At 36.4% G+C, this 6,287-nt stretch overlaps 1 protein-coding gene across 2 annotated transcripts in view; it reads left to right on the forward strand.

Moving 5' to 3' along the window:
• Positions 1–2,839: 2,839 nt before the first annotated feature.
• LOC107096069 (lysophosphatidic acid receptor 4-like) overlaps positions 2,840–6,287 on the forward strand; it is a 20,852-nt gene continuing 17,404 nt past the window's right edge. Inside the window, exon 1 of one of the 2 annotated variants that reach the window (XM_015392559.1) lies at positions 2,840–3,048. The gene's annotated coding sequence lies outside the window, so the exon portion shown is untranslated. Of the gene's footprint in view, positions 3,054–6,287 lie in introns of both variants that reach the window. The other variant, XM_015392558.1, reaches the window with a different exon arrangement.

The raw sequence follows: 6,287 nt of genomic DNA on the forward strand, positions 1-6,287 counted from the left end.
GTTTCTTCCTGTTAAAAGGGAGTTTTTCCTCTCCACTGTTGATACAAGCATGCTTAGTGTGAGGGATTGCTGAAGAGTCAATGAGTCGATGCAATCAACTGGTTTTACTTAGATAGAAAACTTTGAATCAATTTGATTGCACGATCTGGTGCCTTGAGACTACCTGTGATGTGAATTGGCACTATATATATATATATATATATATATATATATATATATATATGAACTGAATTGAACTGAATATTATCAAAGACTTACTCAAGAACTTATTGGATCCCCTTTTTAATGTTTACTGATTCTTTAATATATTCTGTATTCATTCCAGTAGCTTAGTTCATTAAACATAATATCATAACAAAACTGTGACAAGTATTATTAATAAAAGTAAACCCTATTTTAATTTTGGTTTTCTGTGATTATTTTCTAACCGTGATTAATTGTATCTAAGAAATAGACAACAATTCCTATTGCCTTATTGCTAGACACGACACTGTTGTGAAAAAAAAAAACTGAAAAGAAAATAATGTGCTTTTTGGTGTTTCAGGCTTGGCTCTGCTGGCTCCATGGTGGCTGAATTCTGCTGTCAGGATTAATAGATACTTTCTGAGGACCCAAATGCAGAGCTGAAGAGGCATAGATGATTTATTGCAAAATATAATGAAGAAGTAAAACTAGATATAACCCAGAATAGATGGACATGAAACTCAGGAACCAAAATCTAGGAGACATTACTGAGGAATTAACCAAAGGAATGGAGGAATGAATAGAATAGAAGACATAGAAGTGTTATTGTCGTTACACTTTCACAAGTACAAAGCAATGAAATTCACCCTCTGCATTTAACCAATCCCCTTGGGGACCAGTGGGCTGCCATTGTGCAGCGCCTGGGAAGCAGTTTGAGATTTAGACTTAGACTTATTATCAAAAGGCAGAATCATGACAGTTTTGTCACATAACTCATGCATTCATGAACAGATGTTCTTCATTAAAAACCAACAATTAGGGGGATTGAGGACATCTGCTGCTGTGTGCAGTGCTGTTCCTACTGTACATGTGTATGACTTCAGTAGTAAGCAGGATTTCCTGTCCTCCCTGTTGCTATTGTGAAGTGATCAGCCTGACAGACCCTGACCTCAAAGACCACTTCCCCTCTTGTCTGTCTGTATGGTGCTCACAAAGACAATCACACATGGTCACAGCTCAATGCCATCCTGAATACAATGCGAACCTGTCCAACACCGCCCTGCCACCTTGTTAAAAATAACTCTTAGTGGTCTCAGACATTATAACGGTGTTTTAACAATGGTGTGGCAGCACTTTGATCAACCTAAATTTCAAGATAATGTTATTCTGAGATATAACCTTTCTCCTTTTTGTTATTTTATGAGAATTTAGAGACTGGGTGTATTTTAGGCCTTTTATAATGATTTCTTTTTCTATAACTATTATTCCTGTGAGGACTTCAGGACTATGTCATACCTCAGCTTCTGGAGGCCACTCTGTGTAGATATAACATTTTATGGCTGTCCCGCTGCTCTGATACTTAAGATAAATACTTATATAAATACTTTACAATAGGTCCTAACGAAAATATTAAAGTTGGACAAAAACAAGTACAAAAATCAACATTTTGTAATAACCCAGCCACCTCACTAATAAAATACTTCAGTGCCTACCATTATGTAAAATGTGTGACATTAATGTAGCTTCAGGTTTTAATTGTATAATATGAAAGACATTTTAATAAGAATAAAATACGGAGGATCAAGACCTGCTTTTTTCACCAATGTTTGCAAAGATTATGCACAGAGAAAAAAACTTATTTTTTCTTGATCGATTCCAAGTAATTGTTGGTCTTATACTACCTCCATTGCTATTTCAACTCATTATGTGACTGTACAATACCTTACTCGATTATTCGTTATCTATCTGTCTGTCTGTCCGTCCATACATCTGTATTATACATATACATAAGGGAATGTCTCAATCCAATAATAATATCAGTCCGATATAAGTCAAAGAAATAGTTTTTCTGGTTTCAGGGTTAGTTGCTCTCAAACAGTTGACTTTTGTTCTTTGAGTGAAAATACGACATCAACATTTTTCTAACATTCCTTAATACAAGAAAAGCTGTGATATGTGTATCATATTAGAAAGGAAAAGGTTGTATTGGGTTAGGTTATTAGGTTTAGGATAACCCTAATAGACATAGAATTGTGTCTCCTTATACGTTACACATTTGGAATGGGAAATATTTCTGTATTCAAATGAGAGCCACTACTTTTATATATTCTTTTATTTATTTCAGAAACAAAGTTTCTAAAAACTAAGCAGCAAAGTTTCTAATATTTTTCTTTTTTTTTTCTAGTTTGTCGAGCTCTGATAGAAATAGGAAAAAATCATTATATGTATGAAAAGAAATAGAAAACAAAACAAATACCCAAAAAGATTGTTTTTGAATTGAAATGCAAATGCAGCACTCCTATGTTTCACATCATTAGGCGGCTAAGAAATGGTGTAAACTAAGAGCCTTTCAACAGGACTTCAGAGCAGCCAACTAGACAGACAGACATGGGTCCCTCTAGCTACCTTTCAAGACAATAGTTGAAAAGTGAAAGTTTGTTTTTATAAGACAGAAAAACGCAAAATCATGTATTAAGCATGGGTTGAGTTAATTAGTCCAGAAAACCTGGACGTTTTTCACGTTGGAAAAGGAGGAATCAATAGGGGCCCCTTGTCCTTTCCCTACAGCCCAGCCGACTCATATCACCCCTCCTCCTCCTCCATCCTCGAGGTGCTATTGTCTGGTTTCCTGTGGCCACCCTTTGCGCACATGTACCATAGCGCACAGACGCTCGCGCGCGCAGCAGTACTGCAGCTGTAATGCGGTTGAAACAGAGGGAGCGAGTCAGGATAAATGAAGGGATTCGTTACCAGCTCACTAACTGATCTTTCCACTCCGTGAAGCCAGCATTCAGACTCGGAACAGAGAAAAATCTGCAGCTCCAGACTTTGGACAGCTGTGCGTCTGCCAGGCTGAAGCCCTCAGTGAGGTGAGCTCCCTCCGTCCCCTCAGCTGTGAATTCGGCTTTGTTTGTAGATAAACACTTTTTTCTTCTGCTGGTGAAAAAAACAAGATTTGATTTCAGCTCCTTAAGCTTCATTTCACACAAGGAGAAGGTATGACTGGCCCAACAGAGCAGATGCAAGAGGGGTTTTAGTTTGCAGGTTAAAATGAATATTAATGACGATAAAAATGTTTTTAAAGAACATAAAAAAGCGGCTTACATCAGTTCATACACGATTTATGAAGACGGAGAGTTAGACTTTATCATCTGCTCAGAAAATACTTCAACATTACCATGGCAGGTTTGGTCAAATAATGAGAGAGATTGAAATTATATAATCTACTGGTATGGTCACAATATTAATTATTTTATAATTATAATTATAAGTTATATTTATTATAATTATAATTGCAATAGTATATTGATGTGTTCTCATTTATATGATGAATATTAATTCAGTCTTGGTTTACCCATCTAATTCAGAGGGATTTAGTTCAAAGTCCAGTGGATTGTTTTGAACTTTTCTGGAATGACTATGATGACTGAGAATCTTCACCAGCTTCTTATTCAGAGAGCAGAATAGCGTCCTGTAGACCTATTCCACCTCTGTACTATGATTCATACCTACGCCAAGGAGGTTATGATGTTTTTAGTCCAGTCTGCCTGCATGTCTGCCTGCCTGTCATGTCATGTCTCTAAATCCTTAAACATTCATTTTCTCTCCCCCTCCGCAATTAAATTTGATATTATTGCCCAAGATAAAGAAGTAGAAATTATAATTATTAACATAATTAGCATGGTCAAATTTTTCATACAAAAATGTTCTCTAACCAAAACTCGCTTTACAATTACAGCATTTAAAAAGAAATAAATATACTTACTTTGTCCTTAAAGAAGATGTCTCCCACCGATACTAACAGACTCAATGCTTTTCTGTCTTTTCTGTTATGTCATTTTTAATTCCGTCTTAAATCTTATATTCTTTATCTTTTTCAGTCAGTGGTTGTTCCTTGCCAATGTTTATATCTCTATTTGATGACCTAATTTACTATTGAATAGTTTTTGTGTTTTTTTTTCTCGTATTTTTTAATTGCTATTTTAAACAAATTGCTTAACTAAATAATTTTTGGTTGTTGAATGTAAGAGATTTGCAGATATATTTTTTAAACATACATTGTTTAGATTAAATAAAATCTTTCTACCCCTTTTATATCATTACATTCCCTCAAAGGATCCAGTCCAGAGAGACCGGGTCCTAGGAGGATCCAGTCCAAAGAGACTGGGTCCTATGAGGATCCAGTCCAAAGAGACTGGGTCCTAGGAGGATCCAGTCCACAGAGACCGGGTTCTAGAAGGATCCAGTCCAGATAGACCGGTTCTTTGGAAGATGCAGCCTCTGAAGTCAAACAAACCTGTTATAGTAAGGTGAGACCTGAGCTGTAAGCAATTCAAATTTATGCTCGGATATCTGCCGGAGTCTCAGCAACGTTCTAGGTGACAAGTACCAGCTGTTAATCTTAATAGAATGAAGTATGTTTAAGATTTCAGGCAGAAAAAATTTATTTTGCTCTCCAAAAGGGGGGTGCGCATGCCCCCCGCACCCCGTCTGTATCCACCACAGTCCCCTAAAGCTGTGGGGTAGGAATAAGCAGTTCCCTAAAAAACCAGAGGGGCAGCAGTGAGTATTGACAGCCTCAGTATTGGTTCTGCTCTGTTCTGTCGTTACGAGGCAGCTTGGAACAGCTTGGCTTTATTTACTTTGATGACTTCGGAAAAATTGTTTTAACACATTTCAATCGTAAAAGTTCACCTCAAAATATGAACTGTGTCGTCAATTCATCAGGATTAGGATCCTACTAAAATATGCAGTTTGGGTGGGGGAGACCTTCAGCATGTCGTTCATAGCGGATGGAAGTGAATTTAAGGTTTGTGGTAGAAAAAACTGCAAGTACCAGAATAAACAATCGAATATTGTTGTTTTTTAAGTTTTAACACTTTTAGTCAATTTGTGTATTCATACACTGTTTCACCATAGCTCATTTTAAAAACAGTTTGGGTGAAATGAATCATCAGAGCTCGCTCTCTGTTTTTTCTACAAAACCCATTCTCTTGTTTTTTTTAAAAACCTTTGGAGTTTGGCTGCAGTTCCTCTCAGGGCTGCTTGACACATCTTCCCATAGACTTTGCATGGAAATCAGATACTTTGATTTCCAGAATGCATTGAGAGTGATTGTAGACACATTTAGTCACAATTTGGGGCAAAATGTGCAGCTTGTCGAAGGTCTGTGCTCCCTTTGCCTTTCTTGTTGTCTTTTTGTTGTTGTCGTTGTTTTTAAACGTTTCTTCTTTCAACTCTGCTGTTCTCATTCTTGCTCCTTCTTCTGTGATTTTCCCTATCTGCGCAAATATATATTAATATACATAAAATATTATTATTTTGTTTTGTGTAACAGTGTAAAACAATTTGGCTTGTTTTTCTTAATTAGAACAACTTTTTAGTCTGAGCATATTAGGGAGGACTGGGATCACAGTATCTCCTAGTATATTTGCTAGTGCTAGAAGCAAATGATTTAAAGCATGACTTTATATAAATTAGGCTCAAATGTCATAGATTTTATTTCAAAAGGAAGAACAGAATTTACGGTTAGTGTGACATCAATCAGAACCAGGCATGGGCCAGTATGAAAAGTTTTAAAGTATCAAAGTATTAAAGATCTGTTTCTGAAACGAATGCTTAAAAAAAAAGGAAATCTAAATTCTTGCTGACTTTCTGTATTTTTTCTACTATCATAGTTAACTTAGATTGCAGGTAAAAGCTGATTTTAGATCACAGATGTCATGGTGAAATTTCTCTCCCTTGCAGTGTCACTCCCTTTCAATGACTTTTCGTACCGCTTTATAAATTGTTACCTGTGCAAAGATGCAGCTGAAATTATATAAGACTGCACGATTTACAGAAAGTGTGAAATTACTTTCTCTTAAAACTAATCAAACACACAATCCAGCAACTCTGATTGACATGCTCAAGTACAATCACCAAGCTGTTTGCTTCGGTGACATAATGGTAGTATCTGTTTTACTAATGCCTGATGCTAAAGGTAACTTGTTCATTTCAAGAAGGTATAGACATTATCTTCAATTTAGCAAATAACGGTGCTTGATGCTCCCACAGGTACTAGGCTTGTCCCGATCCGATACTCGGATCGGGACGCCGATATT

Source organism: Cyprinodon variegatus, unplaced genomic scaffold (genome assembly GCF_000732505.1).
Source record: "Cyprinodon variegatus isolate N-32 unplaced genomic scaffold, C_variegatus-1.0 Scaffold596, whole genome shotgun sequence".
NCBI classification, from domain to species: domain Eukaryota; kingdom Metazoa; phylum Chordata; class Actinopteri; order Cyprinodontiformes; family Cyprinodontidae; genus Cyprinodon; species Cyprinodon variegatus.